This window comes from Schistocerca nitens, chromosome 6 (assembly GCF_023898315.1).
Source record: "Schistocerca nitens isolate TAMUIC-IGC-003100 chromosome 6, iqSchNite1.1, whole genome shotgun sequence".
NCBI classification, from domain to species: Eukaryota; Metazoa; Arthropoda; class Insecta; order Orthoptera; family Acrididae; genus Schistocerca; species Schistocerca nitens.
This window is the reverse complement of record NC_064619.1, coordinates 115,006,533-115,029,968: the sequence shown is the minus strand read 5'-3', so window position 1 is coordinate 115,029,968 and position 23,436 is coordinate 115,006,533. Positions and strand designations below refer to the sequence as shown.

General features: G+C 49.0%; 29 non-coding genes across 29 annotated transcripts; all 29 read left to right on the top strand.

Moving 5' to 3' along the window:
• Positions 1-217: 217 nt before the first annotated feature.
• On the top strand, positions 218-291 carry Trnan-guu (transfer RNA asparagine (anticodon GUU)). Its single transcript has one exon. It is a non-coding gene; the product is annotated as a tRNA-Asn (tRNA).
• A 381-nt stretch (positions 292-672) lies between these two features.
• On the top strand, positions 673-746 carry Trnan-guu (transfer RNA asparagine (anticodon GUU)). Its single transcript has one exon. It is a non-coding gene; the product is annotated as a tRNA-Asn (tRNA).
• Positions 747-1,127: 381 nt separating this feature from the next.
• Positions 1,128-1,201, top strand: Trnan-guu (transfer RNA asparagine (anticodon GUU)). The gene has a single exon. It is a non-coding gene; the product is annotated as a tRNA-Asn (tRNA).
• Positions 1,202-1,888: 687 nt separating this feature from the next.
• On the top strand, positions 1,889-1,960 carry Trnat-cgu (transfer RNA threonine (anticodon CGU)). The gene has a single exon. It is a non-coding gene; the product is annotated as a tRNA-Thr (tRNA).
• Positions 1,961-2,464: 504 nt separating this feature from the next.
• Positions 2,465-2,538, top strand: Trnan-guu (transfer RNA asparagine (anticodon GUU)). Its single transcript has one exon. It is a non-coding gene; the product is annotated as a tRNA-Asn (tRNA).
• Positions 2,539-3,225: 687 nt separating this feature from the next.
• Trnat-cgu (transfer RNA threonine (anticodon CGU)) lies at positions 3,226-3,297 on the top strand. Its single transcript has one exon. It is a non-coding gene; the product is annotated as a tRNA-Thr (tRNA).
• A 333-nt stretch (positions 3,298-3,630) lies between these two features.
• Trnan-guu (transfer RNA asparagine (anticodon GUU)) lies at positions 3,631-3,704 on the top strand. Its single transcript has one exon. It is a non-coding gene; the product is annotated as a tRNA-Asn (tRNA).
• Positions 3,705-4,391: 687 nt separating this feature from the next.
• Trnat-cgu (transfer RNA threonine (anticodon CGU)) lies at positions 4,392-4,463 on the top strand. Its single transcript has one exon. It is a non-coding gene; the product is annotated as a tRNA-Thr (tRNA).
• A 333-nt stretch (positions 4,464-4,796) lies between these two features.
• Positions 4,797-4,870, top strand: Trnan-guu (transfer RNA asparagine (anticodon GUU)). The gene has a single exon. It is a non-coding gene; the product is annotated as a tRNA-Asn (tRNA).
• Positions 4,871-5,557: 687 nt separating this feature from the next.
• Trnat-cgu (transfer RNA threonine (anticodon CGU)) lies at positions 5,558-5,629 on the top strand. The gene has a single exon. It is a non-coding gene; the product is annotated as a tRNA-Thr (tRNA).
• A 333-nt stretch (positions 5,630-5,962) lies between these two features.
• Positions 5,963-6,036, top strand: Trnan-guu (transfer RNA asparagine (anticodon GUU)). Its single transcript has one exon. It is a non-coding gene; the product is annotated as a tRNA-Asn (tRNA).
• A 687-nt stretch (positions 6,037-6,723) lies between these two features.
• Trnat-cgu (transfer RNA threonine (anticodon CGU)) lies at positions 6,724-6,795 on the top strand. The gene has a single exon. It is a non-coding gene; the product is annotated as a tRNA-Thr (tRNA).
• Positions 6,796-7,128: 333 nt separating this feature from the next.
• On the top strand, positions 7,129-7,202 carry Trnan-guu (transfer RNA asparagine (anticodon GUU)). Its single transcript has one exon. It is a non-coding gene; the product is annotated as a tRNA-Asn (tRNA).
• Positions 7,203-7,889: 687 nt separating this feature from the next.
• Trnat-cgu (transfer RNA threonine (anticodon CGU)) lies at positions 7,890-7,961 on the top strand. The gene has a single exon. It is a non-coding gene; the product is annotated as a tRNA-Thr (tRNA).
• A 333-nt stretch (positions 7,962-8,294) lies between these two features.
• Positions 8,295-8,368, top strand: Trnan-guu (transfer RNA asparagine (anticodon GUU)). The gene has a single exon. It is a non-coding gene; the product is annotated as a tRNA-Asn (tRNA).
• Positions 8,369-9,055: 687 nt separating this feature from the next.
• Positions 9,056-9,127, top strand: Trnat-cgu (transfer RNA threonine (anticodon CGU)). The gene has a single exon. It is a non-coding gene; the product is annotated as a tRNA-Thr (tRNA).
• Positions 9,128-9,460: 333 nt separating this feature from the next.
• Trnan-guu (transfer RNA asparagine (anticodon GUU)) lies at positions 9,461-9,534 on the top strand. The gene has a single exon. It is a non-coding gene; the product is annotated as a tRNA-Asn (tRNA).
• A 687-nt stretch (positions 9,535-10,221) lies between these two features.
• Positions 10,222-10,293, top strand: Trnat-cgu (transfer RNA threonine (anticodon CGU)). Its single transcript has one exon. It is a non-coding gene; the product is annotated as a tRNA-Thr (tRNA).
• Positions 10,294-10,626: 333 nt separating this feature from the next.
• On the top strand, positions 10,627-10,700 carry Trnan-guu (transfer RNA asparagine (anticodon GUU)). Its single transcript has one exon. It is a non-coding gene; the product is annotated as a tRNA-Asn (tRNA).
• A 687-nt stretch (positions 10,701-11,387) lies between these two features.
• Positions 11,388-11,459, top strand: Trnat-cgu (transfer RNA threonine (anticodon CGU)). The gene has a single exon. It is a non-coding gene; the product is annotated as a tRNA-Thr (tRNA).
• Positions 11,460-11,792: 333 nt separating this feature from the next.
• Trnan-guu (transfer RNA asparagine (anticodon GUU)) lies at positions 11,793-11,866 on the top strand. The gene has a single exon. It is a non-coding gene; the product is annotated as a tRNA-Asn (tRNA).
• A 687-nt stretch (positions 11,867-12,553) lies between these two features.
• Trnat-cgu (transfer RNA threonine (anticodon CGU)) lies at positions 12,554-12,625 on the top strand. The gene has a single exon. It is a non-coding gene; the product is annotated as a tRNA-Thr (tRNA).
• Positions 12,626-12,958: 333 nt separating this feature from the next.
• On the top strand, positions 12,959-13,032 carry Trnan-guu (transfer RNA asparagine (anticodon GUU)). The gene has a single exon. It is a non-coding gene; the product is annotated as a tRNA-Asn (tRNA).
• Positions 13,033-19,708: 6,676 nt separating this feature from the next.
• Trnan-guu (transfer RNA asparagine (anticodon GUU)) lies at positions 19,709-19,782 on the top strand. The gene has a single exon. It is a non-coding gene; the product is annotated as a tRNA-Asn (tRNA).
• Positions 19,783-20,469: 687 nt separating this feature from the next.
• On the top strand, positions 20,470-20,541 carry Trnat-cgu (transfer RNA threonine (anticodon CGU)). Its single transcript has one exon. It is a non-coding gene; the product is annotated as a tRNA-Thr (tRNA).
• A 333-nt stretch (positions 20,542-20,874) lies between these two features.
• On the top strand, positions 20,875-20,948 carry Trnan-guu (transfer RNA asparagine (anticodon GUU)). The gene has a single exon. It is a non-coding gene; the product is annotated as a tRNA-Asn (tRNA).
• Positions 20,949-21,635: 687 nt separating this feature from the next.
• Positions 21,636-21,707, top strand: Trnat-cgu (transfer RNA threonine (anticodon CGU)). The gene has a single exon. It is a non-coding gene; the product is annotated as a tRNA-Thr (tRNA).
• A 675-nt stretch (positions 21,708-22,382) lies between these two features.
• Positions 22,383-22,456, top strand: Trnan-guu (transfer RNA asparagine (anticodon GUU)). Its single transcript has one exon. It is a non-coding gene; the product is annotated as a tRNA-Asn (tRNA).
• Positions 22,457-23,143: 687 nt separating this feature from the next.
• Trnat-cgu (transfer RNA threonine (anticodon CGU)) lies at positions 23,144-23,215 on the top strand. Its single transcript has one exon. It is a non-coding gene; the product is annotated as a tRNA-Thr (tRNA).
• Positions 23,216-23,436: the final 221 nt, after the last annotated feature.

The following is a 23,436-nucleotide window of genomic DNA, read 5'->3' as shown; positions in this document are numbered from 1 at the left end:
ATACGAATTGCGTTGATATACAGAGCACAAGTGGTTTGTATGCATTTTGCAGTATAATGTCATGCTTGGCGATGTCATTCGTTTACGAGCCTCGCTACAGTGTGCATGCACGTTATCCATGTGAAGAGGCGCAAGCAGATGCTACCATTCTGCGAGATTCCTGCAGAAGGTATACGAATTGCGTTGATATACAGAGCACAAGGGAACCAAAGTCAAGGCCTCCGTGGCGCAATCGGCTAGCGCGTTCGGCTGTTAACCGAAAGGTTGGTGGTTCGAGCCCACCCGGGGGCGAAATCGTTTTAACCGGCACCGAGGTGAGGACATACGTCAACTTTGTTAGAGATACACAGCTAGCGTGACAATTTGGCTGTGTTTGAGTGATGCCACACAGCCTTATACACATTCAGCCAAGTGACACTGTAGGTAAAAACATGGCCCTACACAGACGTTCTACTGTTTTCCTATTTATTCGCCATGTGTGACTGCAGTAGAGCGACGCCCACTACAAAAGACGTATTCTTTACATTCAATTTCAGCGTATACGTCGCGACTGCCATATGACAGGGCCTTTCTCTCGATGTCGATTTGTATTTGGAGTCTCTTAAGTGTCGGTCTGCAGTGGGCCGCTGTTGGCCGAGAGACGTGCAGTCGCACAAGGGAACCAAAGTCAAGGCCTCCGTGGCGCAATCGGCTAGCGCGTTCGGCTGTTAACCGAAAGGTTGGTGGTTCGAGCCCACCCGGGGGCGAAATCGTTTTAACCGGCACCGAGGTGAGGACATACGTCAACTTTGTTAGAGATACACAGCTAGCGTGACAATTTGGCTGTGTTTGAGTGATGCCACACAGCCTTATACACATTCAGCCAAGTGACACTGTAGGTAAAAACATGGCCCTACACAGACGTTCTACTGTTTTCCTATTTATTCGCCATGTGTGACTGCAGTAGAGCGACGCCCACTACAAAAGACGTATTCTTTACATTCAATTTCAGCGTATACGTCGCGACTGCCATATGACAGGGCCTTTCTCTCGATGTCGATTTGTATTTGGAGTCTCTTAAGTGTCGGTCTGCAGTGGGCCGCTGTTGGCCGAGAGACGTGCAGTCGCACAAGGGAACCAAAGTCAAGGCCTCCGTGGCGCAATCGGCTAGCGCGTTCGGCTGTTAACCGAAAGGTTGGTGGTTCGAGCCCACCCGGGGGCGAAATCGTTTTAACCGGCACCGAGGTGAGGACATACGTCAACTTTGTTAGAGATACACAGCTAGCGTGACAATTTGGCTGTGTTTGAGTGATGCCACACAGCCTTATACACATTCAGCCAAGTGACACTGTAGGTAAAAACATGGCCCTACACAGACGTTCTACTGTTTTCCTATTTATTCGCCATGTGTGACTGCAGTAGAGCGACGCCCACTACAAAAGACGTATTCTTTACATTCAATTTCAGCGTATACGTCGCGACTGCCATATGACAGGGCCTTTCTCTCGATGTCGATTTGTATTTGGAGTCTCTTAAGTGTCGGTCTGCAGTGGGCCGCTGTTGGCCGAGAGACGTGCAGTCGCCTTACATGAAGCCCCATGGGCAACGCCAGTGCCACTGTGGACAACAGCATACTGTAGCCAGAGAGAGGAGCCGAAAGGTGCATTTCGCAGTCGAGCCACGCTATCCCACAAGCTGTGCACTAGGTCAGGATTGTGCAGACCGCAAACTTCTGGTGGCCCGACGCTCGTCGTCGATCGTAAGGGCGAAACAGTCAAGAGATTTGGAAAACGGCAATGTGGACACCCCCAGCAGCAGCTGTGTGCCAAATCCGATATCTGGTCGAGGGCTGCAAGATTCAGTATGATGAAGTGACAATTCGGGGATAGCTCGCAAACGCTAAGCTGCCGCCTTCTTAGCTCAGTGGTAGAGCACTGGTCTCGTAAACCAGGGGTCGTGAGTTCGAACCTCACAGAAGGCATTCATTTTTTTAACCTTCCTGCAAGGAGCGGAGCTATCTCGAGCAGCATCTAACACATGGCAGTACACTGAATGAAAGGGATGTTCTACAACCTATGACAAGTATTCTACTGGCCTCAGAGGTTTTCTGAATGCATAGGCACAACAGTGGTTTGTATGCATTTTGCAGTATAATGTCATGCTTGGCGATGTCATTCGTTTACGAGCCTCGCTACAGTGTGCATGCACGTTATCCATGTGAAGAGGCGCAAGCAGGTGCTACCATTCTGCGAGATTCCTGCAGAAGGTATACGAATTGCGTTGATATACAGAGCACAAGTGGTTTGTATGCATTTTGCAGTATAATGTCATGCTTGGCGATGTCATTCGTTTACGAGCCTCGCTACAGTGTGCATGCACGTTATCCATGTGAAGAGGCGCAAGCAGATGCTACCATTCTGCGAGATTCCTGCAGAAGGTATACGAATTGCGTTGATATACAGAGCACAAGGGAACCAAAGTCAAGGCCTCCGTGGCGCAATCGGCTAGCGCGTTCGGCTGTTAACCGAAAGGTTGGTGGTTCGAGCCCACCCGGGGGCGAAATCGTTTTAACCGGCACCGAGGTGAGGACATACGTCAACTTTGTTAGAGATACACAGCTAGCGTGACAATTTGGCTGTGTTTGAGTGATGCCACACAGCCTTATACACATTCAGCCAAGTGACACTGTAGGTAAAAACATGGCCCTACACAGACGTTCTACTGTTTTCCTATTTATTCGCCATGTGTGACTGCAGTAGAGCGACGCCCACTACAAAAGACGTATTCTTTACATTCAATTTCAGCGTATACGTCGCGACTGCCATATGACAGGGCCTTTCTCTCGATGTCGATTTGTATTTGGAGTCTCTTAAGTGTCGGTCTGCAGTGGGCCGCTGTTGGCCGAGAGACGTGCAGTCGCCTTACATGAAGCCCCATGGGCAACGCCAGTGCCACTGTGGACAACAGCATACTGTAGCCAGAGAGAGGAGCCGAAAGGTGCATTTCGCAGTCGAGCCACGCTATCCCACAAGCTGTGCACTAGGTCAGGATTGTGCAGACCGCAAACTTCTGGTGGCCCGACGCTCGTCGTCGATCGTAAGGGCGAAACAGTCAAGAGATTTGGAAAACGGCAATGTGGACACCCCCAGCAGCAGCTGTGTGCCAAATCCGATATCTGGTCGAGGGCTGCAAGATTCAGTATGATGAAGTGACAATTCGGGGATAGCTCGCAAACGCTAAGCTGCCGCCTTCTTAGCTCAGTGGTAGAGCACTGGTCTCGTAAACCAGGGGTCGTGAGTTCGAACCTCACAGAAGGCATTCATTTTTTTAACCTTCCTGCAAGGAGCGGAGCTATCTCGAGCAGCATCTAACACATGGCAGTACACTGAATGAAAGGGATGTTCTACAACCTATGACAAGTATTCTACTGGCCTCAGAGGTTTTCTGAATGCATAGGCACAACAGTGGTTTGTATGCATTTTGCAGTATAATGTCATGCTTGGCGATGTCATTCGTTTACGAGCCTCGCTACAGTGTGCATGCACGTTATCCATGTGAAGAGGCGCAAGCAGATGCTACCATTCTGCGAGATTCCTGCAGAAGGTATACGAATTGCGTTGATATACAGAGCACAAGGGAGCCAAAGTCAAGGCCTCCGTGGCGCAATCGGCTAGCGCGTTCGGCTGTTAACCGAAAGGTTGGTGGTTCGAGCCCACCCGGGGGCGAAATCGTTTTAACCGGCACCGAGGTGAGGACATACGTCAACTTTGTTAGAGATACACAGCTAGCGTGACAATTTGGCTGTGTTTGAGTGATGCCACACAGCCTTATACACATTCAGCCAAGTGACACTGTAGGTAAAAACATGGCCCTACACAGACGTTCTACTGTTTTCCTATTTATTCGCCATGTGTGACTGCAGTAGAGCGACGCCCACTACAAAAGACGTATTCTTTACATTCAATTTCAGCGTATACGTCGCGACTGCCATATGACAGGGCCTGTCTCTCGATGTCGATTTGTATTTGGTGTCTCTTAAGTGTCGGTCTGCAGTGGGCCGCTGTTGGCCGAGAGACGTGCAGTCGCCTTACATGAAGCCCCATGGGCAACGCCAGTGCCACTGTGGACAACAGCATACTGTAGCCAGAGAGAGGAGCCGAAAGGTGCATTTCGCAGTCGAGCCACGCTATCCCACAAGCTGTGCACTAGGTCAGGATTGTGCAGACCGCAAACTTCTGGTGGCCCGACGCTCGTCGTCGATCGTAAGGGCGAAACAGTCAAGAGATTTGGAAAACGGCAATGTGGACACCCCCAGCAGCAGCTGTGTGCCAAATCCGATATCTGGTCGAGGGCTGCAAGATTCAGTATGATGAAGTGACAATTCGGGGATAGCTCGCAAACGCTAAGCTGCCGCCTTCTTAGCTCAGTGGTAGAGCACTGGTCTCGTAAACCAGGGGTCGTGAGTTCGAACCTCACAGAAGGCATTCATTTTTTTAACCTTCCTGCAAGGAGCGGAGCTATTGCGAGCAGCATCTAACACATGGCAGTACACTGAATGAAAGGGATGTTCTACAACCTATGACAAGTATTCTACTGGCCTCAGAGGTTTTCTGAATGCATAGGCACAACAGTGGTTTGTATGCATTTTGCAGTATAATGTCATGCTTGGCGATGTCATTCGTTTACGAGCCTCGCTACAGTGTGCATGCACGTTATCCATGTGAAGAGGCGCAAGCAGATGCTACCATTCTGCGAGATTCCTGCAGAAGGTATACGAATTGCGTTGATATACAGAGCACAAGGGAACCAAAGTCAAGGCCTCCGTGGCGCAATCGGCTAGCGCGTTCGGCTGTTAACCGAAAGGTTGGTGGTTCGAGCCCACCCGGGGGCGAAATCGTTTTAACCGGCACCGAGGTGAGGACATACGTCAACTTTGTTAGAGATACACAGCTAGCGTGACAATTTGGCTGTGTTTGAGTGATGCCACACAGCCTTATACACATTCAGCCAAGTGACACTGTAGGTAAAAACATGGCCCTACACAGACGTTCTACTGTTTTCCTATTTATTCGCCATGTGTGACTGCAGTAGAGCGACGCCCACTACAAAAGACGTATTCTTTACATTCAATTTCAGCGTATACGTCGCGACTGCCATATGACAGGGCCTTTCTCTCGATGTCGATTTGTATTTGGAGTCTCTTAAGTGTCGGTCTGCAGTGGGCCGCTGTTGGCCGAGAGACGTGCAGTCGCCTTACATGAAGCCCCATGGGCAACGCCAGTGCCACTGTGGACAACAGCATACTGTAGCCAGAGAGAGGAGCCGAAAGGTGCATTTCGCAGTCGAGCCACGCTATCCCACAAGCTGTGCACTAGGTCAGGATTGTGCAGACCGCAAACTTCTGGTGGCCCGACGCTCGTCGTCGATCGTAAGGGCGAAACAGTCAAGAGATTTGGAAAACGGCAATGTGGACACCCCCAGCAGCAGCTGTGTGCCAAATCCGATATCTGGTCGAGGGCTGCAAGATTCAGTATGATGAAGTGACAATTCGGGGATAGCTCGCAAACGCTAAGCTGCCGCCTTCTTAGCTCAGTGGTAGAGCACTGGTCTCGTAAACCAGGGGTCGTGAGTTCGAACCTCACAGAAGGCATTCATTTTTTTAACCTTCCTGCAAGGAGCGGAGCTATCTCGAGCAGCATCTAACACATGGCAGTACACTGAATGAAAGGGATGTTCTACAACCTATGACAAGTATTCTACTGGCCTCAGAGGTTTTCTGAATGCATAGGCACAACAGTGGTTTGTATGCATTTTGCAGTATAATGTCATGCTTGGCGATGTCATTCGTTTACGAGCCTCGCTACAGTGTGCATGCACGTTATCCATGTGAAGAGGCGCAAGCAGATGCTACCATTCTGCGAGATTCCTGCAGAAGGTATACGAATTGCGTTGATATACAGAGCACAAGGGAACCAAAGTCAAGGCCTCCGTGGCGCAATCGGCTAGCGCGTTCGGCTGTTAACCGAAAGGTTGGTGGTTCGAGCCCACCCGGGGGCGAAATCGTTTTAACCGGCACCGAGGTGAGGACATACGTCAACTTTGTTAGAGATACACAGCTAGCGTGACAATTTGGCTGTGTTTGAGTGATGCCACACAGCCTTATACACATTCAGCCAAGTGACACTGTAGGTAAAAACATGGCCCTACACAGACGTTCTACTGTTTTCCTATTTATTCGCCATGTGTGACTGCAGTAGAGCGACGCCCACTACAAAAGACGTATTCTTTACATTCAATTTCAGCGTATACGTCGCGACTGCCATATGACAGGGCCTTTCTCTCGATGTCGATTTGTATTTGGAGTCTCTTAAGTGTCGGTCTGCAGTGGGCCGCTGTTGGCCGAGAGACGTGCAGTCGCCTTACATGAAGCCCCATGGGCAACGCCAGTGCCACTGTGGACAACAGCATACTGTAGCCAGAGAGAGGAGCCGAAAGGTGCATTTCGCAGTCGAGCCACGCTATCCCACAAGCTGTGCACTAGGTCAGGATTGTGCAGACCGCAAACTTCTGGTGGCCCGACGCTCGTCGTCGATCGTAAGGGCGAAACAGTCAAGAGATTTGGAAAACGGCAATGTGGACACCCCCAGCAGCAGCTGTGTGCCAAATCCGATATCTGGTCGAGGGCTGCAAGATTCAGTATGATGAAGTGACAATTCGGGGATAGCTCGCAAACGCTAAGCTGCCGCCTTCTTAGCTCAGTGGTAGAGCACTGGTCTCGTAAACCAGGGGTCGTGAGTTCGAACCTCACAGAAGGCATTCATTTTTTTAACCTTCCTGCAAGGAGCGGAGCTATCTCGAGCAGCATCTAACACATGGCAGTACACTGAATGAAAGGGATGTTCTACAACCTATGACAAGTATTCTACTGGCCTCAGAGGTTTTCTGAATGCATAGGCACAACAGTGGTTTGTATGCATTTTGCAGTATAATGTCATGCTTGGCGATGTCATTCGTTTACGAGCCTCGCTACAGTGTGCATGCACGTTATCCATGTGAAGAGGCGCAAGCAGATGCTACCATTCTGCGAGATTCCTGCAGAAGGTATACGAATTGCGTTGATATACAGAGCACAAGGGAGCCAAAGTCAAGGCCTCCGTGGCGCAATCGGCTAGCGCGTTCGGCTGTTAACCGAAAGGTTGGTGGTTCGAGCCCACCCGGGGGCGAAATCGTTTTAACCGGCACCGAGGTGAGGACATACGTCAACTTTGTTAGAGATACACAGCTAGCGTGACAATTTGGCTGTGTTTGAGTGATGCCACACAGCCTTATACACATTCAGCCAAGTGACACTGTAGGTAAAAACATGGCCCTACACAGACGTTCTACTGTTTTCCTATTTATTCGCCATGTGTGACTGCAGTAGAGCGACGCCCACTACAAAAGACGTATTCTTTACATTCAATTTCAGCGTATACGTCGCGACTGCCATATGACAGGGCCTGTCTCTCGATGTCGATTTGTATTTGGTGTCTCTTAAGTGTCGGTCTGCAGTGGGCCGCTGTTGGCCGAGAGACGTGCAGTCGCCTTACATGAAGCCCCATGGGCAACGCCAGTGCCACTGTGGACAACAGCATACTGTAGCCAGAGAGAGGAGCCGAAAGGTGCATTTCGCAGTCGAGCCACGTTATCCCACAAGCTGTGCACTAGGTCAGGATTGTGCAGACCGCAAACTTCTGGTGGCCCGACGCTCGTCGTCGATCGTAAGGGCGAAACAGTCAAGAGATTTGGAAAACGGCAATGTGGACACCCCCAGCAGCAGCTGTGTGCCAAATCCGATATCTGGTCGAGGGCTGCAAGATTCAGTATGATGAAGTGACAATTCGGGGATAGCTCGCAAACGCTAAGCTGCCGCCTTCTTAGCTCAGTGGTAGAGCACTGGTCTCGTAAACCAGGGGTCGTGAGTTCGAACCTCACAGAAGGCATTCATTTTTTTAACCTTCCTGCAAGGAGCGGAGCTATCTCGAGCAGCATCTAACACATGGCAGTACACTGAATGAAAGGGATGTTCTACAACCTATGACAAGTATTCTACTGGCCTCAGAGGTTTTCTGAATGCATAGGCACAACAGTGGTTTGTATGCATTTTGCAGTATAATGTCATGCTTGGCGATGTCATTCGTTTACGAGCCTCGCTACAGTGTGCATGCACGTTATCCATGTGAAGAGGCGCAAGCAGATGCTACCATTCTGCGAGATTCCTGCAGAAGGTATACGAATTGCGTTGATATACAGAGCACAAGGGAACCAAAGTCAACGCCTCCGTGGCGCAATCGGCTAGCGCGTTCGGCTGTTAACCGAAAGGTTGGTGGTTCGAGCCCACCCGGGGGCGAAATCGTTTTAACCGGCACCGAGGTGAGGACATACGTCAACTTTGTTAGAGATACACAGCTAGCGTGACAATTTGGCTGTGTTTGAGTGATGCCACACAGCCTTATACACATTCAGCCAAGTGACACTGTAGGTAAAAACATGGCCCTACACAGACGTTCTACTGTTTTCCTATTTATTCGCCATGTGTGACTGCAGTAGAGCGACGCCCACTACAAAAGACGTATTCTTTACATTCAATTTCAGCGTATACGTCGCGACTGCCATATGACAGGGCCTTTCTCTCGATGTCGATTTGTATTTGGAGTCTCTTAAGTGTCGGTCTGCAGTGGGCCGCTGTTGGCCGAGAGACGTGCAGTCGCCTTACATGAAGCCCCATGGGCAACGCCAGTGCCACTGTGGACAACAGCATACTGTAGCCAGAGAGAGGAGCCGAAAGGTGCATTTCGCAGTCGAGCCACGCTATCCCACAAGCTGTGCACTAGGTCAGGATTGTGCAGACCGCAAACTTCTGGTGGCCCGACGCTCGTCGTCGATCGTAAGGGCGAAACAGTCAAGAGATTTGGAAAACGGCAATGTGGACACCCCCAGCAGCAGCTGTGTGCCAAATCCGATATCTGGTCGAGGGCTGCAAGATTCAGTATGATGAAGTGACAATTCGGGGATAGCTCGCAAACGCTAAGCTGCCGCCTTCTTAGCTCAGTGGTAGAGCACTGGTCTCGTAAACCAGGGGTCGTGAGTTCGAACCTCACAGAAGGCATTCATTTTTTTAACCTTCCTGCAAGGAGCGGAGCTATCTCGAGCAGCATCTAACACATGGCAGTACACTGAATGAAAGGGATGTTCTACAACCTATGACAAGTATTCTACTGGCCTCAGAGGTTTTCTGAATGCATAGGCACAACAGTGGTTTGTATGCATTTTGCAGTATAATGTCATGCTTGGCGATGTCATTCGTTTACGAGCCTCGCTACAGTGTGCATGCACGTTATCCATGTGAAGAGGCGCAAGCAGATGCTACCATTCTGCGAGATTCCTGCAGAAGGTATACGAATTGCGTTGATATACAGAGCACAAGGGAGCCAAAGTCAAGGCCTCCGTGGCGCAATCGGCTAGCGCGTTCGGCTGTTAACCGAAAGGTTGGTGGTTCGAGCCCACCCGGGGGCGAAATCGTTTTAACCGGCACCGAGGTGAGGACATACGTCAACTTTGTTAGAGATACACAGCTAGCGTGACAATTTGGCTGTGTTTGAGTGATGCCACACAGCCTTATACACATTCAGCCAAGTGACACTGTAGGTAAAAACATGGCCCTACACAGACGTTCTACTGTTTTCCTATTTATTCGCCATGTGTGACTGCAGTAGAGCGACGCCCACTACAAAAGACGTATTCTTTACATTCAATTTCAGCGTATACGTCGCGACTGCCATATGACAGGGCCTGTCTCTCGATGTCGATTTGTATTTGGTGTCTCTTAAGTGTCGGTCTGCAGTGGGCCGCTGTTGGCCGAGAGACGTGCAGTCGCCTTACATGAAGCCCCATGGGCAACGCCAGTGCCACTGTGGACAACAGCATACTGTAGCCAGAGAGAGGAGCCGAAAGGTGCATTTCGCAGTCGAGCCACGTTATCCCACAAGCTGTGCACTAGGTCAGGATTGTGCAGACCGCAAACTTCTGGTGGCCCGACGCTCGTCGTCGATCGTAAGGGCGAAACAGTCAAGAGATTTGGAAAACGGCAATGTGGACACCCCCAGCAGCAGCTGTGTGCCAAATCCGATATCTGGTCGAGGGCTGCAAGATTCAGTATGATGAAGTGACAATTCGGGGATAGCTCGCAAACGCTAAGCTGCCGCCTTCTTAGCTCAGTGGTAGAGCACTGGTCTCGTAAACCAGGGGTCGTGAGTTCGAACCTCACAGAAGGCATTCATTTTTTTAACCTTCCTGCAAGGAGCGGAGCTATCTCGAGCAGCATCTAACACATGGCAGTACACTGAATGAAAGGGATGTTCTACAACCTATGACAAGTATTCTACTGGCCTCAGAGGTTTTCTGAATGCATAGGCACAACAGTGGTTTGTATGCATTTTGCAGTATAATGTCATGCTTGGCGATGTCATTCGTTTACGAGCCTCGCTACAGTGTGCATGCACGTTATCCATGTGAAGAGGCGCAAGCAGATGCTACCATTCTGCGAGATTCCTGCAGAAGGTATACGAATTGCGTTGATATACAGAGCACAAGGGAGCCAAAGTCAAGGCCTCCGTGGCGCAATCGGCTAGCGCGTTCGGCTGTTAACCGAAAGGTTGGTGGTTCGAGCCCACCCGGGGGCGAAATCGTTTTAACCGGCACCGAGGTGAGGACATACGTCAACTTTGTTAGAGATACACAGCTAGCGTGACAATTTGGCTGTGTTTGAGTGATGCCACACAGCCTTATACACATTCAGCCAAGTGACACTGTAGGTAAAAACATGGCCCTACACAGACGTTCTACTGTTTTCCTATTTATTCGCCATGTGTGACTGCAGTAGAGCGACGCCCACTACAAAAGACGTATTCTTTACATTCAATTTCAGCGTATACGTCGCGACTGCCATATGACAGGGCCTTTCTCTCGATGTCGATTTGTATTTGGAGTCTCTTAAGTGTCGGTCTGCAGTGGGCCGCTGTTGGCCGAGAGACGTGCAGTCGCCTTACATGAAGCCCCATGGGCAACGCCAGTGCCACTGTGGACAACAGCATACTGTAGCCAGAGAGAGGAGCCGAAAGGTGCATTTCGCAGTCGAGCCACGCTATCCCACAAGCTGTGCACTAGGTCAGGATTGTGCAGACCGCAAACTTCTGGTGGCCCGACGCTCGTCGTCGATCGTAAGGGCGAAACAGTCAAGAGATTTGGAAAACGGCAATGTGGACACCCCCAGCAGCAGCTGTGTGCCAAATCCGATATCTGGTCGAGGGCTGCAAGATTCAGTATGATGAAGTGACAATTCGGGGATAGCTCGCAAACGCTAAGCTGCCGCCTTCTTAGCTCAGTGGTAGAGCACTGGTCTCGTAAACCAGGGGTCGTGAGTTCGAACCTCACAGAAGGCATTCATTTTTTTAACCTTCCTGCAAGGAGCGGAGCTATCTCGAGCAGCATCTAACACATGGCAGTACACTGAATGAAAGGGATGTTCTACAACCTATGACAAGTATTCTACTGGCCTCAGAGGTTTTCTGAATGCATAGGCACAACAGTGGTTTGTATGCATTTTGCAGTATAATGTCATGCTTGGCGATGTCATTCGTTTACGAGCCTCGCTACAGTGTGCATGCACGTTATCCATGTGAAGAGGCGCAAGCAGATGCTACCATTCTGCGAGATTCCTGCAGAAGGTATACGAATTGCGTTGATATACAGAGCACAAGGGAGCCAAAGTCAAGGCCTCCGTGGCGCAATCGGCTAGCGCGTTCGGCTGTTAACCGAAAGGTTGGTGGTTCGAGCCCACCCGGGGGCGAAATCGTTTTAACCGGCACCGAGGTGAGGACATACGTCAACTTTGTTAGAGATACACAGCTAGCGTGACAATTTGGCTGTGTTTGAGTGATGCCACACAGCCTTATACACATTCAGCCAAGTGACACTGTAGGTAAAAACATGGCCCTACACAGACGTTCTACTGTTTTCCTATTTATTCGCCATGTGTGACTGCAGTAGAGCGACGCCCACTACAAAAGACGTATTCTTTACATTCAATTTCAGCGTATACGTCGCGACTGCCATATGACAGGGCCTGTCTCTCGATGTCGATTTGTATTTGGTGTCTCTTAAGTGTCGGTCTGCAGTGGGCCGCTGTTGGCCGAGAGACGTGCAGTCGCCTTACATGAAGCCCCATGGGCAACGCCAGTGCCACTGTGGACAACAGCATACTGTAGCCAGAGAGAGGAGCCGAAAGGTGCATTTCGCAGTCGAGCCACGCTATCCCACAAGCTGTGCACTAGGTCAGGATTGTGCAGACCGCAAACTTCTGGTGGCCCGACGCTCGTCGTCGATCGTAAGGGCGAAACAGTCAAGAGATTTGGAAAACGGCAATGTGGACACCCCCAGCAGCAGCTGTGTGCCAAATCCGATATCTGGTCGAGGGCTGCAAGATTCAGTATGATGAAGTGACAATTCGGGGATAGCTCGCAAACGCTAAGCTGCCGCCTTCTTAGCTCAGTGGTAGAGCACTGGTCTCGTAAACCAGGGGTCGTGAGTTCGAACCTCACAGAAGGCATTCATTTTTTTAACCTTCCTGCAAGGAGCGGAGCTATCTCGAGCAGCATCTAACACATGGCAGTACACTGAATGAAAGGGATGTTCTACAACCTATGACAAGTATTCTACTGGCCTCAGAGGTTTTCTGAATGCATAGGCACAACAGTGGTTTGTATGCATTTTGCAGTATAATGTCATGCTTGGCGATGTCATTCGTTTACGAGCCTCGCTACAGTGTGCATGCACGTTATCCATGTGAAGAGGCGCAAGCAGATGCTACCATTCTGCGAGATTCCTGCAGAAGGTATACGAATTGCGTTGATATACAGAGCACAAGGGAGCCAAAGTCAACGCCTCCGTGGCGCAATCGGCTAGCGCGTTCGGCTGTTAACCGAAAGGTTGGTGGTTCGAGCCCACCCGGGGGCGAAATCGTTTTAACCGGCACCGAGGTGAGGACATACGTCAACTTTGTTAGAGATACACAGCTAGCGTGACAATTTGGCTGTGTTTGAGTGATGCCACACAGCCTTATACACATTCAGCCAAGTGACACTGTAGGTAAAAACATGGCCCTACACAGACGTTCTACTGTTTTCCTATTTATTCGCCATGTGTGACTGCAGTAGAGCGACGCCCACTACAAAAGACGTATTCTTTACATTCAATTTCAGCGTATACGTCGCGACTGCCATATGACAGGGCCTGTCTCTCGATGTCGATTTGTATTTGGTGTCTCTTAAGTGTCGGTCTGCAGTGGGCCGCTGTTGGCCGAGAGACGTGCAGTCGCCTTACATGAAGCCCCATGGGCAACGCCAGTGCCACTGTGGACAACAGCATACTGTAGCCAGAGAGAGGAGCCGAAAGGTGCATTTCGCAGTCGAGCCACGCTATCCCACAAGCTGTGCACTAGGTCAGGATTGTGCAGACCGCAAACTTCTGGTGGCCCGACGCTCGTCGTCGATCGTAAGGGCGAAACAGTCAAGAGATTTGGAAAACGGCAATGTGGACACCCCCAGCAGCAGCTGTGTGCCAAATCCGATATCTAGTCGAGGGCTGCAAGATTCAGTATGATGAAGTGACAATTCGGGGATAGCTCGCAAACGCTAAGCTGCCGCCTTCTTAGCTCAGTGGCCAGTCAGCCGGCGGACGCGGTCGAGGTCGGACGTGCTGTGCTGCGCGCCGCGCCGTCGTTGTTTTCGTGTGGTGAGTCACTGCGCTTGCTTCAGTGTCTACCAGTGTTTTGGTGTAATCTGGAAATGAACTCGATTTCGTGATGTCTCAACCGAGTAGGAAAGACACATTGAAGTTTACGTTTGACAGAAACTTTGTCCGACCTAAATCTTTTGAAGTTGAGCAATGGTTAGAAGATGAAGTAAAGATAGGACTTGAGGATATAATCGGGATACATCTTTCGATTGTCAGTAGCACCGTTTTCGTTAAATTAGCTCGATCAGACATGTGTGAGAAAATAGTTGAATCTTGTGGTGGTATCCTCAAATTTAAACATAGCGATGGCAATGTGGGTGAAGTTGTTGTTTCGCATGCCGGCCTAGGAATACGGACTGTTCGACTCTTTGAACTTCCATTTGAAATAACCAGTGAACAGATCAACGCAGTGCTCTGTCCCTACGGTAAAATCATCAGCAATATTGCGGAACGTTGGTCTAGTGCACATAAATTCCCGGTTCTTAATGGGGTGCGGCAATTGAAAATCGAGCTGCAGAAGCACATCCCGTCTTATGTTAACATATGCGGGTATCGTGCGATAGTAATGTACGATGATCAGCCTCGAACGTGTGCCGCATGCAACTCGACAGGTCACGTGCGTGCCGAATGCATGCAGAGGCGAGTGGCGCAGCTGCCTGCCGGCGAGGCAGCCAGGCCCCCCGCGATGACAACACTACCTGTGACGTACGTCGCCGTGGCGCGTGGGCTTTCAGCTACATCCACGGTCACCGAAATCAGTGAAAATACTGTTGTGCCTGCGCCAGTGACGCAAATGGGGACTGTTGCAACGCCGGAAGAGACCCCACCTAAACCCATAGAAGTATCGCCGTCCGTAGTAGTCACAGAAGAACAGGCATCCGACATGCAAACGGCTGCGTCCCAATCGGCCGCTGCTACTCCACGGGGGGAATCTCCAGCAGGTTCCGATCAAGGCCCACACAATCGTACGTCTCCCAGAAAAACTAAAAAACGGAGAGTTGCCCGCCAGGGTGCAGAACAGATTGCACCGGTTCTGCGCGAAAAGGCTAAACAGATAGGTGAACAACTCAGTGACAAAGCATCTGATAGCACAAACCATGATCATCCCTCAGCCAGTTTACCATCAGTCCTTGACAATGTCTCAGATGCTCTCCCTCTGAACCCCGAACAGTCAGCTCAACTCCGAACCGACTGTGATGTCCGCATGGTCAAACTCTATCCTGCACCAGAGTCGGTAACGACCTCGACACAACCGCCGCCAACTAGTTGGGCGGACGATACAGAATCCACTGCCGAAGTAGACAGTATGGATACTTCCGAAACGGTGACAGCCGTCACTTCAGTCTCCAAAGTCGACGATGTTACCGAGAAAGATAACGCCTCGACAGAAACTGCCGCGCAAAAAGAACGCACGACTGATCCCTTTTCAACTGGAGACTATTTTTAACTCTGCCTTTAAAGTGACTGTCAATACATGTTTTGTTATCTGGAATTGCTTCCAAAGTGCTTCTACGACGTGACTTGTTTTTTCCAGCGTTATTTCTGTTTGATATCGGACTGATTTTAGGTATTGCTCCTGTTTAGTCCACCACTATTCCGCCACAGGCCTATCGACTTGCTACTCTCAATATTAATAAGATCCGTAGCGCTCTTAAACTGCAACACTTAAAGGACTTTTTATATGCAGCTGATGTAGACATTTTATTTGTACAAGAAGTAACAGAGATCAGACTTGATTGCATACCAGGTTATAATGTGATCACTAATCCTGGGGCCGGTTGCGAATTAGGTACAGCTTTTATTGTGAAGGAAGGTATCATTATTACCGACGTCACAAAACTGCCGAACAGTAGGGGCATTGCGGGCACTTTTTATAACAACAGACTAATTAATGTCTATGCCCCATCCGGTTCCAGTAATAGACGTCAAAGAGCAGAATTTTTTAAAGAAGAAATAGTTCCTCTCTTTGGCGTCCGCCACACCAATGTCATCTTCGGAGGCGACTTTAACTGTGTCATCAGTGCAAAGGACCAGACTCCCAATCTTAACAAATCACTTGAACTGGAACGAATTGTACGAGACTTGCGCTTAGTTGATTCTTGGGAGCTCAAGCATGGGGCAGCACCTGGGTTTACCCATATCACGACCCATTCGGCAAGCCGTCTTGATCGAATTTATGTCACACCCACTTTGAGGAATAACGTTCTGCAGTCAGAAGTATGGCCAGTGGCTTTCTCAGACCATGCTGCATACATCTGTACTATAAGTCTAGACCGACAACGGACGTGTCGATACAGGGGCCTGTGGAAATTAAATGTTTCACATCTACAAGACTCGGCGTGTCAAGAAGCCTTCCTCAATACCTGGCGAGAATGTGAGCAACGATTTGCCTCTTATAATTCGGCCATTGATTGGTGGCTGAGGTGCGCCAAACCTAAAATTAGGTGGTGTTTCATGAACTACGCACGGGAAAAGAGCTTTTGGCTTCAAAGGACGATCAATTTCTATTTTCATTGTCTGCGGGAACTGTATATGCTCGGTACTTCGGCTGTCGAGAATTGTCAACGAATTAAGAAAATCCAGGCCAAAATCCTAACCCTAAGGAGGACGCAGCTAGAAGGCTACAAAGTCAGGTCGCGGGTCCAGACAACTGTACACCAAGAACTCACCTCAGTCTACCATATGATCCAAGAAAGTAAGAAAGGGTCCCGTAAAGTACTGACGGAGTTAATTGCTGAGGATGGCGCAACGCTGACTACGCACAACGAGATTAAAGCGGCGGTGCTAAACTACTTCACCACCTTGATGTCAAATAAAGAAGTTAACGTGCAAGCGCAGGATGCTCTTTTGAATAATTTGCGCAACAGAGTCAGTCTCGTGGACGCGGAAAAGCTATTAGACGTGGCGACCGAAGAAGACGTGGAATATGTACTCTGGAAAAGTGCTAAGAATAAATCCACCGGACCTGACGGAATTCCCGCCGAATTCTATCAAAAATTCTGGAACACCATAAGGGCGAAGATCACTTGCATCTGTAACGAACTTCTAGACCACAACAACGTGATCCCCACCAGCTTCTGTGAAGGCATAATCGTTCTAATTAAAAAAACCTCAGGCAGTGCAAACGTAAAAAATCTAAGACCGATAACGCTGCTCAACAGCGACTATAAAATCTTTGCGAGACTTTTGGCCCAAAGGCTTAAATCTACAATGACCAGTATCATTGGCCCTTACCAGACCAGCGTGGGCAAGGATCGGAAAATTCGACAGACTCTGTGCGACTACCGTGATTTAATCTCTATTGCGGAAGTCTGTAAGCTGAAATGTGCCATCATATCTTTGGACTTCGACAAAGCCTTTGACAGGGTAAACCACCAGTATCTCTTTCGTACCATGTATGCGATGGGTTTTCCACCTGGGTTCGTCGCAATTATAAAACAGATGGTAGCGACTAATTTATCCAGAGTCATCATCAATGGCCAGCCTACCCGAGCAATCGAGATAGCCAGTTCCGTCAGGCAGGGCTGCCCAATGTCCATGGCGCTTTTTGCGATTGCCATTGAGCCTTTGTTAGCTACCCTGACGCAAAGTTTACAGGGCATCGTCATACATGGATCCCGAGTAGTGTGCAAGGCGTATGCAGACGATGTCGGTTTCCTTGTACTAAATAGAACTGAAGTGGAGACCGCACTACAGCTAGTCAGGCAATATGAGCACGCGTCAGGTGCACAACTAAACTGGACAAAGTCCGGAATATTCAATATTGGCCGCGGCCTCGGATCGCACCCTCACAGACAACTACGTCAGCTGAAGATATTCAAGTGCCTTGGAATTGATTTTCAGAATAATATTCGGCACACCATTGCAACCAACTATCGAAAGCTTCTACGGACTATTCGTGCCAGCATACGGGAACACAGTGTACGGAAACTAAATGAAATTCAGAAAGTAACGGTCGCAAATGTCTACCTCACCTCGAAACTCAATTATATCGCTCAAGTTTTACCAATGTCTGCACTCACTGCAAAACGAATCATGTCAGCATTAGGACAGTTTGTCAGCCGTCACCACATTTTTAAAGTTCAGTTTGACACCTTAACGCTTGCCACAGAAAATGGTGGCTTAAATCTTGTCGATGTTGAAAAGAAGGCGCAAGCTTTATATATATCAACAACTTTCCACCAATGGAAACACTCAGCTGATAGTCTCGCTGCTCACCTGCTTACTGAGATAGCTCCGGCCGACCTCAGTCCACCTATCACGGTGCAACATATTCCAAACGGACTTTACCACTTAAAATGGTTTTTACTGGAGTACAGTTATGTACACACACGGATCCCCGAACAAGAAATGAAGACAGTGAAACACGTGTACCAGGAACTCATGAAAGATAAGAAGAAAAATAACATTGAAGAAAAATACAACTTTTACGACTGGAAGGTAATCTGGGAGAACATCCATTGTCCGTATTTGCCGTCTACACTGAAAGCCACTTGGTATTTCGCAGTTAACAGAAAATTGGCAACTAACTCCAAACTACATAACATACACCTCGCAGAATCACCTTTGTGCACAACGTGTAATTTAATGGATACTGATGAACACAGGTTTGTGTGCGACAACATAAAAGATATATGGGAATATATCACGAAAAAGTTAGCACTCATTAGTAGAACATCGCCCAGATATATAACACCTGCTGCCTTTCTGACGCCGGACGATACTCCGTACCCACGGACGAGAAGGAACGCACTAAACTGGTTAAAAGCCGCTACTGTACATTACTTATTTACACAAGAAGACAAGAGTAACGAAGACTTCTGTGTCTATCTTACAACTCAGCACCATATGCTAATGAAAACGAAAAACTTTAAGGATAACTTCGCCAACTACCTGCTCAAAACTGTAACGTAAAAAAAAAAAAAAAAGAGACTCCCACATCAATTGATTGAATTTCATGTTAACGAACATTCAGCAGCTACTCACTCAAGATCAGACGGACCATCTATAAGGCGAATAATATGTCATGTTGACCGAACCACAAGTTACTAACACCACTGAAGTAATCAATTGGCAAGAGATCAAGCTTCATTTCGTAAGAAGAAGAAAATTCAGTTTTCTCTTTCGAGCAATATTTTAGTTCTCTTTCAATTTCGCAGAGTTCAGAACAAAGCTTTTTAATTTTAGAAGCAATGGATTTTCAATTTTCTTTTAACTTCCTTGACGTTTTCTGTTACCACAAGGCACTGGAGCCGCCATAAATTTCAGTTACTATTTCCTTAATATGGATGCTTGTATCGTAAACGAAGCATGTAATCCACATAAAAAAAAAAAGTGGTAGAGCACTGGTCTCGTAAACCAGGGGTCGTGAGTTCGAACCTCACAGAAGGCATTCATTTTTTTAACCTTCCTGCAAGGAGCGGAGCTATCTCGAGCAGCATCTAACACATGGCAGTACACTGAATGAAAGGGATGTTCTACAACCTATGACAAGTATTCTACTGGCCTCAGAGGTTTTCTGAATGCATAGGCACAACAGTGGTTTGTATGCATTTTGCAGTATAATGTCATGCTTGGCGATGTCATTCGTTTACGAGCCTCGCTACAGTGTGCATGCACGTTATCCATGTGAAGAGGCGCAAGCAGATGCTACCATTCTGCGAGATTCCTGCAGAAGGTATACGAATTGCGTTGATATACAGAGCACAAGTGGTTTGTATGCATTTTGCAGTATAATGTCATGCTTGGCGATGTCATTCGTTTACGAGCCTCGCTACAGTGTGCATGCACGTTATCCATGTGAAGAGGCGCAAGCAGATGCTACCATTCTGCGAGATTCCTGCAGAAGGTATACGAATTGCCTTGATATACAGAGCACAAGGGAGCCAAAGTCAAGGCCTCCGTGGCGCAATCGGCTAGCGCGTTCGGCTGTTAACCGAAAGGTTGGTGGTTCGAGCCCACCCGGGGGCGAAATCGTTTTAACCGGCACCGAGGTGAGGACATACGTCAACTTTGTTAGAGATACACAGCTAGCGTGACAATTTGGCTGTGTTTGAGTGATGCCACACAGCCTTATACACATTCAGCCAAGTGACACTGTAGGCAAAAACATGGCCCTACACAGACGTTCTACTGTTTTCCTATTTATTCGCCATGTGTGACTGCAGTAGAGCGACGCCCACTACAAAAGACGTATTCTTTACATTCAATTTCAGCGTATACGTCGCGACTGCCATATGACAGGGCCTGTCTCTCGATGTCGATTTGTATTTGGTGTCTCTTAAGTGTCGGTCTGCAGTGGGCCGCTGTTGGCCGAGAGACGTGCAGTCGCCTTACATGAAGCCCCATGGGCAACGCCAGTGCCACTGTGGACAACAGCATACTGTAGCCAGAGAGAGGAGCCGAAAGGTGCATTTCGCAGTCGAGCCACGCTATCCCACAAGCTGTGCACTAGGTCAGGATTGTGCAGACCGCAAACTTCTGGTGGCCCGACGCTCGTCGTCGATCGTAAGGGCGAAACAGTCAAGAGATTTGGAAAACGGCAATGTGGACACCCCCAGCAGCAGCTGTGTGCCAAATCCGATATCTGGTCGAGGGCTGCAAGATTCAGTATGATGAAGTGACAATTCGGGGATAGCTCGCAAACGCTAAGCTGCCGCCTTCTTAGCTCAGTGGTAGAGCACTGGTCTCGTAAACCACGGGTCGTGAGTTCGAACCTCACAGAACGCATTCATTTTTTTAACCTTCCTGCAAGGAGCGGAGCTATCTCGAGCAGCATCTAACACATGGCAGTACACTGAATGAAAGGGATGTTCTACAACCTATGACAAGTATTCTACTGGCCTCAGAGGTTTTCTGAATGCATAGGCACAACAGTGGTTTGTATGCATTTTGCAGTATAATGTCATGCTTGGCGATGTCATTCGTTTACGAGCCTCGCTACAGTGTGCATGCACGTTATCCATGTGAAGAGGCGCAAGCAGATGCTACCATTCTGCGAGATTCCTGCAGAAGGTATACGAATTGCGTTGATATACAGAGCACAAGGGAGCCAAAGTCAAGGCCTCCGTGGCGCAATCGGCTAGCGCGTTCGGCTGTTAACCGAAAGGTTGGTGGTTCGAGCCCACCCGGGGGCGAAATCGTTTTAACCGGCACCGAGGTGAGGACATACGTCAACTTTGTTAGAGATACACAGCTAGCGTGACAATTTGGCTGTGTTTGAGTGATGCCACACAGCCTTATACACATTCAGCCAAGTGACACTGTAGGTAAAAACATGGCCCTACACAGACGTTCTACTGTTTTCCTATTTATTCGCCATGTGTGACTGCAGTAGAGCGACGCCCACTACAAAAGACGTATTCTTTACATTCAATTTCAGCGTATACGTCGCGACTGCCATATGACAGGGCCTGTCTCTCGATGTCGATTTGTATTTGGTGTCTCTTAAGTGTCGGTCTGCAGTGGGCCGCTGTTGGCCGAGAGACGTGCAGTCGCCTTACATGAAGCCCCATGGGCAACGCCAGTGCCACTGTGGACAACAGCATACTGTAGCCAGAGAGAGGAGCCGAAAGGTGCATTTCGCAGTCGAGCCACGCTATCCCACAAGCTGTGCACTAGGTCAGGATTGTGCAGACCGCAAACTTCTGGTGGCCCGACGCTCGTCGTCGATCGTAAGGGCGAAACAGTCAAGAGATTTGGAAAACGGCAATGTGGACACCCCCAGCAGCAGCTGTGTGCCAAATCCGATATCTGGTCGAGGGCTGCAAGATTCAGTATGATGAAGTGACAATTCGGGGATAGCTCGCAAACGCTAAGCTGCCGCCTTCTTAGCTCAGTGGTAGAGCACTGGTCTCGTAAACCAGGGGTCGTGAGTTCGAACCTCACAGAAGGCATTCATTTTTTTAACCTTCCTGCAAGGAGCGGAGCTATCTCGAGCAGCATCTAACACATGGCAGTACACTGAATGAAAGGGATGTTCTACAACCTATGACAAGTATTCTACTGGCCTCAGAGGTTTTCTGAATGCATAGGCACAACAGTGGTTTGTATGCATTTTGCAGTATAATGTCATGCTTGGCGATGTCATTCGTTTACGAGCCTCGCTACAGTGTGCATGCACGTTATCCATGTGAAGAGGCGCAAGCAGATGCTACCATTCTGCGAGATTCCTGCAGAAGGTATACGAATTGCGTTGATATACAGAGCACAAGTGGTTTGTATGCATTTTGCAGTATAATGTCATGCTTGGCGATGTCATTCGTTTACGAGCCTCGCTACAGTGTGCATGCACGTTATCCATGTGAAGAGGCGCAAGCAGATGCTACCATTCTGCGAGATTCCTGCAGAAGGTATACGAATTGCGTTGATATACAGAGCACAAGTGGTTTGTATGCATTTTGCAGTATAATGTCATGCTTGGCGATGTCATTCGTTTACGAGCCTCGCTACAGTGTGCATGCACGTTATCCATGTGAAGAGGCGCAAGCAGATGCTACCATTCTGCGAGATTCCTGCAGAAGGTATACGAATTGCGTTGATATACAGAGCACAAGGGAGCCAAAGTCAAGGCCTCCGTGGCGCAATCGGCTAGCGCGTTCGGCTGTTAACCGAAAGGTTGGTGGTTCGAGCCCACCCGGGGGCGAAATCGTTTTAACCGGCACCGAGGTGAGGACATACGTCAACTTTGTTAGAGATACACAGCTAGCGTGACAATTTGGCTGTGTTTGAGTGATGCCACACAGCCTTATACACATTCAGCCAAGTGACACTGTAGGTAAAAACATGGCCCTACACAGACGTTCTACTGTTTTCCTATTTATTCGCCATGTGTGACTGCAGTAGAGCGACGCCCACTACAAAAGACGTATTCTTTACATTCAATTTCAGCGTATACGTCGCGACTGCCATATGACAGGGCCTGTCTCTCGATGTCGATTTGTATTTGGTGTCTCTTAAGTGTCGGTCTGCAGTGGGCCGCTGTTGGCCGAGAGACGTGCAGTCGCCTTACATGAAGCCCCATGGGCAACGCCAGTGCCACTGTGGACAACAGCATACTGTAGCCAGAGAGAGGAGCCGAAAGGTGCATTTCGCAGTCGAGCCACGCTATCCCACAAGCTGTGCACTAGGTCAGGATTGTGCAGACCGCAAACTTCTGGTGGCCCGACGCTCGTCGTCGATCGTAAGGGCGAAACAGTCAAGAGATTTGGAAAACGGCAATGTGGACACCCCCAGCAGCAGCTGTGTGCCAAATCCGATATCTGGTCGAGGGCTGCAAGATTCAGTATGATGAAGTGACAATTCGGGGATAGCTCGCAAACGCTAAGCTGCCGCCTTCTTAGCTCAGTGGTAGAACACTGGTCTCGTAAACCAGGGGTCGTGAGTTCGAACCTCACAGAAGGCATTCATTTTTTTAACCTTCCTGCAAGGAGCGGAGCTATCTCGAGCAGCATCTAACACATGGCAGTACACTGAATGAAAGGGATGTTCTACAACCTATGACAAGTATTCTACTGGCCTCAGAGGTTTTCTGAATGCATAGGCACAACAGTGGTTTGTATGCATTTTGCAGTATAATGTCATGCTTGGCGATGTCATTCGTTTACGAGCCTCGCTACAGTGTGC